Here is a 14563-nt window from a genome sequence, read left to right as displayed (position 1 = left end):
GAATAAATGAATCATGAAGACGGTACCGGCTGGGTAAGACATCTAAGTAATCCACTTATAGCATTTGTTTCAAAATCCTCCAAAATCCCCTCCCTGACCAATATTTAATTCAAAGAAATGCTTTGAAGAGTATGTTGTTAATAGCTTCTCAATTAAAAGGAGAGATTCTTTCAAGGCAAATTGATCTTTTGACCAGTAAAAAAAAATACATACATATATATATATATATTATTTTTTTTTTCCTTAAAAATAAAAACAGCAGGTGGATTTTGACTGCTCTCTAATATAGTTAGAAAGAAGGTTGAAGTGTTCACTGCTTCCTTAACACCAGGAGGAAAGACTGCTTTGCTTCTAAATTTAAAGTATGCTGAAATTTTTGATGTGAGAAGAAAGCAAAACACATGATTCCATCAAAAATCTCTCTTAAAGGAGCTCAGAAGAGCCCAGTGCAATTTTCTCCAGGACTCAGGTGCACAGTAAGTATTTCTCAGTGAATTAACTTGGTTGTGCATAAAGCATTTTGCTTCCATTTACAATTTTAATGAATTCGTTCATTTCGCAAAGTTAATGACCCTAACTTGTTAGTGTTAGCTGGGTTTCTGCAATGTTCCCCAGTATTCCAAAGCTTCTTCCTTATAAGGTATAAGAAAGTATTCTTTTCAGTTTATTTAAAAAGGCGGGGGGCATTCTAGTTTCTCATTTATTCAAATATCTTATTTTTGAGTGAGGAAACTGAGGCCCAGAGTGGTTTGCTCAAGAGCACACAGCTAATTAGCACTATAGCCAAGACTAAAATAAGTCTTTTAACTCCAAATTGGGATAACTCCCACTTAAAGGAGCCCATTAAATAACTGTATTTCTTGAAATTTACATAAAAGTCCACCAATTATTAAGGGTCTATTATGTCCTAAGTCCTTTACATGTACCTTTTTTCCCTTTAATCCTCACAGAAAACCTCCCAGATACGGATCATTAATGGATGCCGCTTGTTTAAGAATAGCATTATGTAGCACTTATGGTATACTGAGTACTTCCTATATGTTATCTCCAATTTTAACAAAAATCCTGCAAAGCATCATCATCCCAGTTTTACAGATGAGAGACTTGGTTCTCTGAGAAATAAAGCAACTTGCTAAGTTCACAAGCTAGAATATGATGGGACTATATCCAAATCTCAAAGCATGCACACTACCCCCTGCAATGCTGCCATGTTCTTCCAACCCAAATAAATAGCATCAGGGACACTCCCCCTCAGCAGGTCTGTTGTACCCCACAACATTAGGTAGCTGACTCCACTGATGGTGCAGCTAGTAAAGGTTAGCTGGTGCTACCAGGTAGGGCTGAGCTCTCAGAATAGCGGTGCCATGTGAGGTCACCTTGCATTAGTGTCTGTCTGGATCTTAGCTTATCAGAGTAGAAAACCTGACCTTACCAGTTTTCCTTTAGGAGTGGCTCATATCCTTAAAAATCGATTCACATTAGTCATATCACAAAATAATAATCATATAATAATGATGATGATGATATTGATAACAATCATTTATTGAGTATATGTTACATATGATGTGCTTTATATCCATTGTTCCCAATTACTATGGAGATAGACCTACCTGCCTGAGAGACAAAGCCCATTTTCCATTCAGGACACATCCTCATGTTGAATCATGATGCTTTAGAATATCCTCAGGAATGTGAACAAAGAATTGTTACAGAAGGAGGTGAGAGTCTTACCTCATTCTGCAGTGATCTGCTGAATATCCTCTAGCAAAAATCATTGCCAAAATTGATTTTCCTTATATAAGTTATAAGTATTTGACAGGCTTAGTCTCAAAACAGAACTGGTGACATAATCAGTACTCCAGTCTAGACTAATTATATGTAAGCAACGATAAACTTTTCACTTGATGCTCCTTAATAGTTATGACAAAAACTGGCTGAGGTTAGACACAGGAAAAGATGTAGACAGATGTAAAAGCCAAGTACACAGGGTCATAAGTAGGCCAAATTCAGACATGACACAGTACCAAATCCAGTCTAAACATTAGTAATTTCTGAGAACTTCTCTGCAGATTAATTTCATCTATCACATACAGATTCCAATACCTTATCTTGACATATTGGGATGATTCAGTTTATTTTGAGGACCGACATGCAATTTCCTCCACAGCTGCATACACATACACATCCTCAAACAACATTCGTCTTATTCAAAAATTATATACAAACCAACAGAGACTAGGTATGGGTTCAATCAGCCAAAAGTTTGGAAAACTGTCTGTTCATTTGAGGACAAAATAAAGTTAGATCCCTATCTCAAACTACAAACAAAATTAAAATTCCATGAGGATTAAAGATTTAAAGGTAAAAAAATAAAACAAACATACTAAAGATGAAACTTCTAGCTATGGTGGCTTGAAAAGTTTGGAAGATCCTCTCCCTCCAAAACAAGTAACTAAAACACATTTACTCATGAAAACCTACTGAAGCTTCCTATAAGAACAGCAGAAATCTGAGGCTTCTTGCCTGAGGAGCTTTGATTCCCCAGCCCAGCTCAGTTGGCAATACCAGCAGGTTTTACTCCTAGGGTAGGTGTGGCTGGGAGAATCAGCAGCCTTGTTGCTGGGGGAACACTTGTTTTGGGGCAGAGAGCAAAAATTCGGTCTGTAATGTTGTTAAAGTAGCAAAGCTCGTATAAAAGGAATGGGGAAAATCTATAGCTTTGATAGCATGAGGTTGTAGTCCCATTTGGGGCAAGTAGCAGACCAACCAAGAATTTATGGGGAGATTCTAGAACTGGGAAAGCTATAGATAAACTCTCCATACACCCTTGGCTGACTGGGAAACTATACACATGTGTAAGGGAGACTTGAGAGAGCCTGATGCAAAGTGTAAGTCAACGCAGACTTGAGGAACTGTTGAACTTTGAACGCACTCCCAACCCACAAACAGACCCATCAGCAGAGGGTGGAACTATTACAAACTCAAGATATTTGGCCACAGCTTCTGCCTAAATCATTGGTCGACCACTAAGCTAGCAAACATAACCCCTAGGAAGTTAGGCTAAAAAAAATTAGTGTAAAAACCCTGAGCAGAGACATCAATGGCCATATACCACAAAGGAGACAGATTCTAGTTTAAGCATAGGAAGCTATAAAAAGAAAGAAAGTGAAAAGAACCTCAGGGGTACATCTCAGAATCTAGTTTCAGTAACATATTACTGAAAATGTTAGTTTTTAACACAAAATTATGAAACATACAAAGTATTAGAAAAGTATTCAGGAATAAAAGCAGTCAATAGAAATTCATTCTGACTGTGCCCAGATGTTAGAAGTAGCAGACAGACATCAAAGCAGCTGTAGACAAAAAAGGGGTTCTGTAATAAAACTAACAAGTCCAGTAATGGAAACTAACCTCACAGGGTGATCAGATCATAAATTCCTAACTGGGCAAGTCATGGCGGGTAGTCACACCCCAGGCATGTAACACTTTTAGTGAAAGGTTTATCTCTGCCTTAAGCAAGCCCTGTCCATTGTTTCTGTGCATGTAGGTTAACACACCTTTGAAATTACCACCCTTGAGAGAGCACATAATCTTGTTAACTGTCCTGTAATCCAATCTCCACCTTGCTTTCCCTCACCTTCATTTAATCTTCATTAGTTCCCTCCTTAATTCAAATGTATTAAAGAAACTGCAAACTATCATTCTAGGAAGGATTTTCCTCAATGTCAAGATCTTGCTTCCAGGCATATCCTCTGTTTGGCTCTAATAAACTCTAACAAACTCTTATAAAAATTTTCTACTGATTTGGACATTCTTGTGTTGACATATCTATTATAAGTATGCACAAAGACTTAAAGGAAACTATGTTAAAAGAATTTTTTAAACTGTTATAACAATTGAAAGTAGGAAATCTTAATAGAAAAATATAAACTATAAAAAGACATGGATGAAAATCAGAGTTGAAAGTATAACAAACAGAATGAAAAATGGGCTTGAGAATAGATGTGAGATGACAGAAGAAAAAATTCCATACATTTGAAAACAGATTAATAGAAAGTATCCTTTCTGAGGAACACAGAGAGATACTGTGTTTCCCCGAAAATAAGACCTAGCTGGACAATCAGCTCTATGCGTCTTTTGGAGCAAAAATTAATATAAGACCCAGTCTTATTTTACTACAATATAAGACCGGGTCTTATCTAACATAATATAATGTAAGACCGGGTCTTATATTAATTTTTGTTCCAAAAGTTGCATTAGAGCTGATTGTCTGGCTAGGTCTTATTTTCAGGAAAACACGGTAGATTGAACAAAAATGAACAGATCCACAGAAACCCTTGGGACAACAAAGAATATCAACATACATGTAATGAGAGTCATAAAGGAGAGAAAAGAAAATAGGGGCAGAAAAAAATGTCATGTGTATACCTTTTTTTGGTACTCCCGGTATTTGAGTAAATATAAAAGACTGCATAAAGAGATATTGCTCTCTTTTCCTGAAAAGAATTTCCCTAAATTTTTCTTAGAAGTAATTGCATAAAACAATAATTATAATGCTGCACTGTTGGATTTATGACATACACATATACAATATATATGGCAATAATAGCACAGAAGAGGGAAGAAGAAATAGAGCTATGTTGGAAAGTTGATATATTTTACCAAAATTGTCATTATTAAATTGAAGCAGGCTATAATAAGTTTAGATATATATTGTAACCTAGAGCACCACTAAGAAAATTAATTTTTAAAAATGATTAATAAAACAACAAGGAATTAAAATGACATACAAAAATATGTGTTTAACACAAAAGAAGGCAGCAAAAGAGGAACAGAGAAACAAAAAGACATGAGACATTCAGAAAACAAACAGCAAAATGACATATCTAAATCCAAACATAGCAATAATTAAATTACATGTGAATGGATTAAACAGTTCAATCAAAAGTCAGTCACTGTAGGCCTGGATAAAAAAGCAGGTTGTGACTATATGCTGTCTTGAAAAAACAAACAAAAAAGCACTCTGGATTCAAAGACACAAATAGATTGAAAATAAAAGAATGGGAGAAATATATATATTTCTATATATATAATCTATAAAAAATAAAATATATATTTATATATTATACATTTCTATAATATATATAGAATATATACTATAATATATATTATATATTATATACTATAATATATATTATATATTTCTATATATTATATAAATATATAATGTATAAATTATATAATATATAATATATTATAATATACATATTATAATGTATATTATATTATAATATGTATATATCTTATAATATGTATATATATATCATAATATACATATTATATAGGTATATATTATACATATAATATGTATATTATAATATATAATATATATTATATAATTTATATATTATATATTTCTATATATATAAAATATATATAATCTCCATATATATGCAGTTATCATTAATAGCTGGAGTACCTATGTTAATATCAGAAAAAACATAGAATTTAAGACAAGAAATATTACTAGAGATAAGGAGGGACATCGTGTAACGATAAAAAGATCAAAACATCAGGAATCTATAATAATTATAAACATAGAGACATCTAATATCAGTGTACCAAATACAAAGCAAATATAGACAGAATGGAAACAGACAATATAGTAATTATAGTTGGAGATGTCAAGTCCTTTCTCTCAGCAATTAAACTAGAATATAATTAATAAGGATATAGAAGATTTAAACAACTATCAACCAACTGTTACTAATCAATATATATACTAGAACACTTCCCCCAATAATAGCATATTATACAATGCTTTTAAGTGCACATGGAACGTTTTCCAGGATAGATCATATTAAATCATAAAACAAATCTCGATAAACTTAAAAGGATTAAAATCATACACAATATATTCTCCAGCCATGATAGAACTAAATTGGAAATCACAACAGAGAGAAATTTGGAAACCCTTCAAAATTTTTAAAAACATACTTCTAAATAGCCCATAAGTCAAAGAAAAGAATCACAAGGTTAATTAAGAAATACTTCAAACTGACTGAAAACAAAACCAAACATACTGAAATGTGTGAGCGCAGTTAATGTACTGCTTAGAAGAAAATTTATAGCATTAAAAGAAGAGAACATCAAACCCAAAGTAAGTCCATGGAAGGAAATCAAGATCAGAATGAGAATCAAAATAAAAACAATAGAGAAACAAATCAACAAAATCAAAAGTTGATTCTTTGAAAAGATTTATAAAATTGATAAAACTTTCACTAGCTTGACAAAGAGAGAGAGAGAGAGAGAGAGAGAGAGAGAGAGAACATAAGTTACCAAAATCAGGAAGGAAAAGGGATATAATACTTATCCTACAAATTGAGAGAATTATAAGGGAATATTATGAACAACTTAAATGCAGCAAATTACACAATTTAGATGAAATGGATAAGTTCCTAGAAAGACAAAAATTACCAAAACTGACTCAATAAGAAATTAAAAATTTGAAAAGACCAATAACAAATGAAAAATTAAATCAGTAATTTAAAATCTTCCTGCAAAAAACAGCACAGGCCCAGATGACTTTACTGATAAATTTTATCAAATATTTAAGGAAAAAATATTACAAATCCTACACAAACTCCTTCAGAAGATATGTGAATTAGTTTGCTAGGGCTGCCATAACAATATACCCCAAACTGACTGGCTTAAAGAACAGAAATATAGTCTCACAGTTTCAGAGGCTGAAAGTCTGAGATCAAAGTACCAGCAGAATTGGTTCCTTCTGAGGGCCGTGAAGGAGGGATCTGTCCCAGGCCTCTCTCCTTGACTTACAGAGATGCCTGTTTTCTCCCTGTGCCTTCGTCAGATTGTCTTCACTCTATGTCTGTCTAAATTTCCCCTTCTTATTAGGACACCAGCCATATTATATTAGGGCTGATCGTCATAGTCTCTGTCATGCAGGGTCTCAGCTCCCACTCCCCACACAAGAACGCAGGATATGGTGTGGCCAGAAAGGAACACCAATGGAGTCATTGATAGGGGGCTCATACCACTATATTCTCGCTGGCGGCTGGGTTGGAGACACAGGATCCTCAATCTGCCGTCTGCTTGTCTGCCAAACAAACAACCCCCTAATGTAGCCAAGGAGTTATATTAGTGGCTAATGGCTAACAAGTAACAGCTGATGGCCAACTAGTCACAGCTGATGGCCATCTACTACCCGAGCCAGCTCCTTTCCACGTGAGGCCGAGAGCCCGGAAACTGCTCTCTGGGACTCTGTCCCCACACCCTCATTTTAAGTTGATTACCTCTGTAAAGACCCTGTCTCCAAATAAGGTCATATTCTGAGGAACTGGGGGTTAGCACTTCAACATAAGAATTTGGGGGAGGGGCATAATTTAATCCATAAAAACAGGTGAGAAGCATACACTTCCCAACTCATTCTATGAGGCCAGCATTATCACCCAGATACCAAAGCAAGACAAAGACATCAGAAGTAGAGAAAACTATAGACCAATATCCCTCATGAAAATTGATGCAAAAATTCTTCAAAAATAATATTAGCAAATTGAGTATATATATATGTATTTTTTATCTGAAAATCAATATTATATACCATATTAATAGAATAAAGGACAAAAATCACATGATTATCTCAACAGATATAGGAAAAACATTTGGCAAAATACAACACCCATTTATGATGAAAAGAAAAGCTCTCCACAAGTAGACAAAAACCAGAACTTCCTCAATCTGACAAACAGCTTCTAAAAACACACCAGCTGTGTTATACTCAGTGGGTAAAGGGCTGAATGCTTTCCCCCCTAAGATCAGGAACAAGACAAGGATGTCCATTTTTAGCACTTATATTCAAACTCTTAGTGTAGCCTTTATCCAGGAATAGGCTAGAACAAGAAATAAAAGTCATCAGACTGAAAAGAAAGAAATAAAACTGTAATTATTCACAGAAGTAGAAAATGTGATGGTACCTACAAAAAAATCTACTAGAAGTAATGAGTAAATTTATCAAGGTTGTAGGATACAAGACCAACATACAAAAAATCAATTGTATTTCTATATACCAGCAACACACAATCTAAACATAAAATTAAGAAAAAAAGTCCAGTTGCAATAACGATAAAAAGAGTAAAACACCTCAGGAAATATTAACAAAATAAGTGTAAGATCCATACACTGAGAATTTCAAGTCGTTTTCAATCTAGTTGTGGAGGGCGTTGCCCACTGGCCCATGTGGGGATCGAACTAGCAACCCAGGTGTTATGAGAACTGCACTCTGACCACTGAGCCAACTGGCCGCCTCATACACTGAGAACTTCAAAACAATGTTTTCAAAAGATCCGAATCAATGAAGAAACATAACATGTTCACAGGTTGGAAAACTCAAGTCTTAAGCTGGCAATTCTACTCAAATTGCTCTATAAATTCAAATGCAATCCCTGTCAAAATTCAAGCAGGATTGTTTTTATAAAAATCAGCAAGTTAATATGTAAGGTGACAGTTGAGTACTAGACTTATGGAGGTGATCACTTCATAACTTATATAAATGTCTAATCACTATATTGTACATCTGAAACTAATACAACATTGTATGTCAATTGTAATTGAAATTTTAAAAAAAACTTTTTAAAGAAATTAGCAAATTAATCCTAAAATGTATATGAAAATGCAAAGGACCTAGAATAGCCAATATAAGCTTTAAAAAGAAAAACAAAATTTAAGGATTCACATCACCTTATTTCAAAATTTCCTATAAGATACAGTACGGAAGACAGTGTGATATTGGTATAAGGATAGACATACTGATCAACAGAACAGAATAGAAACTACAGGTATGTATATACCCTTACATTAGTGGGCAATGTATTTTTGACAAAGAAGCAAAGACAATTCACTCTAGAAAAGATAGTTATTTCAACAAATAGTGCTGATACAATTGAATATACATATGCAAATAAATGAATTTAGACTCATTCCTCACACTAGACACAAAAATTAACTTTAAATGGACCATAGGCTTCAATGTAGAGTTAAGACTATAAAACTTCTAAAAGAAAACGTAGAGGAAAAAACTTTTGTGGCCTTGGGTTTGGCCAAAAAATTCCATGATTTTGACACCAAAATCATGATTCATAAAAGAAAATACTGATAAATTGCACTTCAACAAAATTTGAAACTGTTCCTCTTCAAACGATACATCAAGAAAATGAAAAGACAAACCATACACTTAGAAAAAAATATTTGCAAATCACATTTGATAAAGGATTTGTATTCAGATCAGGCAAAGAATTCTTACAGATCAATAGTTAGAAGGCAATTTTAAAATGTGCGAAAGATTTTAGTATACATATCACCTAAGAAAATATATGAATGGCTCAATATCATTAATCATTAGGAAAATGCAAATTCAAATCACAATAAGATACTACTCACTACCCACCCACTACGATGCCTGTAATTAAGAGACTGACAATTTCAAATGTTGGTAAGATTCTAAAAGGTACAGCCACTTAGGAAAATAGTTTGGAAGTGTCTTAAGATGTTAACCATATACTGAACAGTGATCCAGCAATTCTACTTCTAAGTATCTACTAAAACGAAATGAAGGCATATGTCTACACAAAGACTTACATATGAATGTTTGAAGTAACACTATTCATAATAAGCAAAAACTGGAAATAATCCAAATGTCCATCAACTGGTGAATAAACTAAATGTCAATACCTATACACTGCGGTGCTATTTAGCACTAAAAAGGAAAAATCTACTGATACTACAACACGAATAAACCTCTCAAAATCATGATGTTAAGTGAAGAAAGCCAGACACAAATGACTACATATTGCATAGTTCCATTTATATGACATTTCTAGAAAAGGCAAATCTATAGATAAATAAATAAAAAGCAGACCAGCAGTTGCCTGAGTCTGAGGGTGACAATGAGAAATAATTGTAGATGGATACAAGGAAACTTTATGAGTTGATGGAGATGTCTTCAAACTGGATGGTTGCACAACTCTATATTTGAACGGGATACTTGGGTGGATTTTTTGCATGTAAATTAAATCTCAGTAAAGCCTGTAAACTAATTAAAAATGAAAAAGTACTAGACTAAAAATAGAAAAATTAATGTATGTTTATTAAATACTGCAGAAGCAAGTGATATGGGAATGGACACAGAAAGATAAAAGTAACATTTTAAAGGAAAATTTGCTAAAGTTTGGGAGGGGAAGGTGAAGAACAGGAAGGAATTATACCAGAAGCTGGTAGACTGAGCTGCTCTAAGGGTGTAAAATGTCAGCAATAAATTTGGTTGAGTGTGATAGGCAACTGGAAACAATTCTGGAGCTCAGACAGATGTCAATTTGACGGATGTGGATTTGGAAATCAAGTGGAGTTGAAATCATGGGAGTGAAGGAGATCATGAGAGAGTATTAAAGAGTAAGCAGGGGGCGGCCAGTTGGTTCAGTGGTTGGAGCACAGTGCTCATAACACCAGGGTCGCCTGTTCGATTCCCACATGGGCCAGTGAGTTGCGCCCCCCCACAACTAGATCGAAAACAATGACTTGACATAGAGCTGATGGGTCCTGGAACCATCAATATTGGGCAACATATTGTTGCCCAATATTCCCCAATTAAAAAAAAAAAAAAAAAAAAAAGAGTAAGCAGGACAGGATAGAACCTTGTAGAACATACATACCCTGAGGAAGAAGGGTTAGACTGGAGATACTATGGAATTTAAAGGAGAAAAACAATCTCCTATGCCTTCATGAGACTCACCTTTCAGAAGAGATGCAGTGATGGCAAACTCACATAGAAACACAGGCAGGCCGGCCAAAACTGTAGTACAATTAACCTTTGAACAAGGCAGATCCGCTTATATGTGGGTGTTTTCCAATATATTCAGCTGGCCCTTCCTACCTGTGGGTTTTGTATCCAGAGATTCAGCCAACCAGGGATGGAAAATAGTATTTCCGCATTCCCAACCACAGACTCCCAACTGTGGGGAGAAAATACTGTTTCCCATAGGCGGTGGGGTGAATCCACACATGCGAAGGGCTGACTATAGACTCAATAGTTATGCACCGATCTTCCACTGTGTGGGGATCAGCGCTCTTAACCTCACGCTGTTCCAGGGTCAAATGTATTTTCAAACAATAAAGATTGAAAACATGATAGTTTTTGCCCTTTTGCCTAACCTCTTAAAATAGATTTGTTTAGAGCAGAGATGTCCAAACTGCGGTCTGCAATCCATTGTTAATTGGCCCGCAGCAAATTCCAAAAATATATTTAGTTTACTTACATATACCAGGTGAGGCAATACATACTTCACCTCGAGTGAGTGGCCCGGCTGTTTGTGTATTTTACCGATATGGCCCTTGTTAAAACTGTTGAAAAAAGTTTGGACACCCCTGGTTTAGAGGTAGGATGCACCAAGGAACATGTGGTTAGGTTTTGTAGTTATTATGTATTACCTTTTTAAATAGATAACACATTGATAGGATTTTTTAAATTAAAACAATATAAAAAAGCCATGTACAGCAAGTCTGGTTCCTCACCTTCCCCCTTCTCAAAAGATAACTTTCAATAGTTCCCTGATTTTCTTAAGGAAGAAATTTTGAAGGAAACCGATGACTTTAGTAAAACTATGGAAAAATCTGTGGAAATAAAAAGAGGAAAGTGAAGAAGAAAGTAAAAGGGACAGGGGAAGAGAAGATGATGGTAGAGCACATGGAGGAGAGAAAAAGGTGCAGGTGGGGAATCTTAGGCGGGGCTTAGCTGCCATGGTCTGGGTGCTGTCCCTGTCCCAGGAGGATTCCGTGGCCCACATCCCCACCTGCTTCCCTGTGCAGAGCCTGACCTTGTTTGCTGGGACAGTGACATGGCCCTCTTCCTATACCTGTGCCCTGCAAGAGTAAGCACCCACAGTCTCTGCCCTTGGCTTCCCTCCCTGTGGGGATGGGGGATTGGGGAGGGGAACTTGCAGCACAAGAAGGCCTGGGCAACAGCTGATCAGAATTTAAAGAGGTGTGGGTATTCAATATAGTCATTAAAAACTCAGTTGCTAACTACAGTGAGTGTGAACTTCTAACTGGATCTTTATGCTATAAAGGAGTTACTGGGACAATTGAAAAACCCGAATTTGAATGGTGGTAATATGCCAATGTTAATTTCCCAATTTTAATGGTTGTATGGTGGTTATGTAGGCGAATGCCCTTCTTTGTAGGAAGTACTAATATGTTTGGAGTGATGGAGAATCATGAGGGCAACTTACTCTCAAACGGTTGGGGGAAAAGTCGTTCTTTGTACTGTACTAGGAATTTACTATAAATTTGAAATTGTCTCAAAAATTTTAAAAAGCTGTATGTCGGTAGGTAAGTTGGTTTTGGTTTATGGCTTAGTATGACTAAGAAAACGAAATGGGAAAAGGAAGGAGGAAGGGCGGCAGGTGTCACATGGTTCCCAGTCCTGATTTTTGTACAACTCCGGTAAAGGTACGGGTGACGCAAGACTGGAAATAGCCCTGTTTGCCCTGCAAATGTAAACAAAGACATTACACTTGCAAGATGTAATAATGCGCTTTCCTCATCCCAGCTAACAGCAGGACTCCAGTAGTCAGACCAAATAAACCTAGTCAATAGCCCTGTGAAGGATCCCTCCCACAAAGACAGGCAATTTAAGTAATTAGCCAGTCTTTATGGCAGAGGCATCTCCCCGGCTCAGCAGGATGTGAGGGAACCCATGGCCATGGTGCAATAAAAGCTATTCTTCATTCTCACACTCTCTTCTTCTAACACAAGCTTTCAAAGCATGCCCACAGAGGACACTTTTCCTTAGTGTCCCAGATGGAGAGAGGCTGATGGCTGGGCCAAACCAGCACATGCTGACAAGCTTTTGTTTCATTTTGGGTTTTGACTGTTGTTTCCAAACGAAAACAGCTTCACTGTGTTTCCAGATTATAAAAGTAATCCATGCTTGCTATTAAAACAAATTTAGACAAAAACAAGTAAGAGTAGCAATAAGGTAGAAAGTTAAAACTGTCCATCATCTTCCCAACCAGAGAGAGCTTTTGTTCATATCTTAGTGTACTATCCTTCAAGTTTATATAATTACAAATAAAACTATAATTACAGTAAACTAGCTATATTATAAAGACTGTAATCGGTATCTTTCTCTTACTATATCATGGGCATCTCTGCCTATAAATATATACATTATATATTTTTATATATTTACATATATTTCATATTCACATATAAATATAAATTCGTGACATCATACCACAAAGAAGACGTGGCCCAAATAACCCAGTAAGAAAATGGGCAAAAGACTTTCACAGTCTTTTGGGGACAATGCCCAATAAGCATTAAAAGAATGCTCAGCTTCATTAGTCTTCAGGAAAACTCGAATTAAGACGGTGATCACCTACCAGAAGAGCTAAAATGAAAGAAACAGATAAAAGCACATGGTGGCAAGGATATGAAGCAATTAGAACTTGTATACCACTCACTGCTTGTTGATTGCAAATTGGTACGACCACGTTGGGAAACTGTTTGGCAATATCTATTAAAACTAAACATATGTATACATAGAGTTCAGCAGTTCTATTCCTAGTTATATTGCTACCAGAAGTGCATATACATGTTGACTGAGACATAGGTACCGAAGTGTCCATAGCCTCACTACTCATAATCGCACCAAACTGGGAACAACCAAATGTCCATGTACAGTAGAATGGATGAAAAATTGCAGTATGTCTATAATGAAATACTATACGATGATGAGAATGAATGAATCACAACTACCCATAACAACATGGAGGACTGTCACAAATATAATCTTGAGAAAAAGAAGCCAGCCACAGAAGTTTTCACACAATGCAATCAATCCATTTATAGAAGCATCAAGAACAAGCTGACTAATCATGGTGAGGTCAGGATGGAGGTGACCCCTCTCAGGGGACAAGGACAGCGAGGGAGTATGTGGGGACTTCTAGCGTGTGGTGAAGTTCTCTTTCTTGATCTGGCTGCTGGGCATATGTGAATCCTCACTAAGTGAAAGTTTATCAAGCTGTGTCCTTAGGATCTGTGTATTTTTCTGTATGTCATATACCAACAAATATACTATACATAATAATACTACTAAAAAAATTAAGCAGATCAACTCTCCAAAGCCTGCAATCAATTGGGCTATATTCAGACTTTTTTTTCCCCTCACAATTAAAAATTAGGAACTTCCTAATTTTTAAGACAAAAGCTATATCCAAACTGCATTCAATATAAAAGGCATTTTCATTTCTAACCATCTTTGGCTATTTTTACCCATATCCACCTGTCTCTCAATATGCACTGCCATGTTAATTAATGAAGAACACCCCAATCCTTGTCCCGTAGATCCACCTCAAAGGGTTAGAACAGTGGTTCTTACTAGAGGTCCATCAGAATCACCCAAACTCGCATGCATCTAGGCAAGTGCAAGCCAGATTGTTATTAAGTGTACGTTGTAGAGATGTTATGGCTTGCCACCTAGATTCTGCCT

At 35.7% G+C, this 14563-nt stretch overlaps 1 protein-coding gene across 1 annotated transcript in view; it reads right to left on the bottom strand.

Moving 5' to 3' along the window:
- GPR39 (G protein-coupled receptor 39) overlaps positions 1 to 10820 on the bottom strand; it is a 263994-nt gene extending 253174 nt beyond the window's left edge. Inside the window, exon 1 of the mRNA XM_074335467.1 lies at positions 10805 to 10820. The gene's annotated coding sequence lies outside the window, so the exon portion shown is untranslated. The remainder of the gene's footprint in view (positions 1 to 10804) is intronic.
- Between the last annotated feature and the right edge of the window lie 3743 nt (positions 10821 to 14563).

Source organism: Rhinolophus sinicus, linkage group LG01, assembly GCF_036562045.2.
Source record: "Rhinolophus sinicus isolate RSC01 linkage group LG01, ASM3656204v1, whole genome shotgun sequence".
Classification (NCBI taxonomy): domain Eukaryota; kingdom Metazoa; phylum Chordata; class Mammalia; order Chiroptera; family Rhinolophidae; genus Rhinolophus; species Rhinolophus sinicus.
This window is presented reverse-complemented; position numbering and strand designations above follow the sequence as displayed.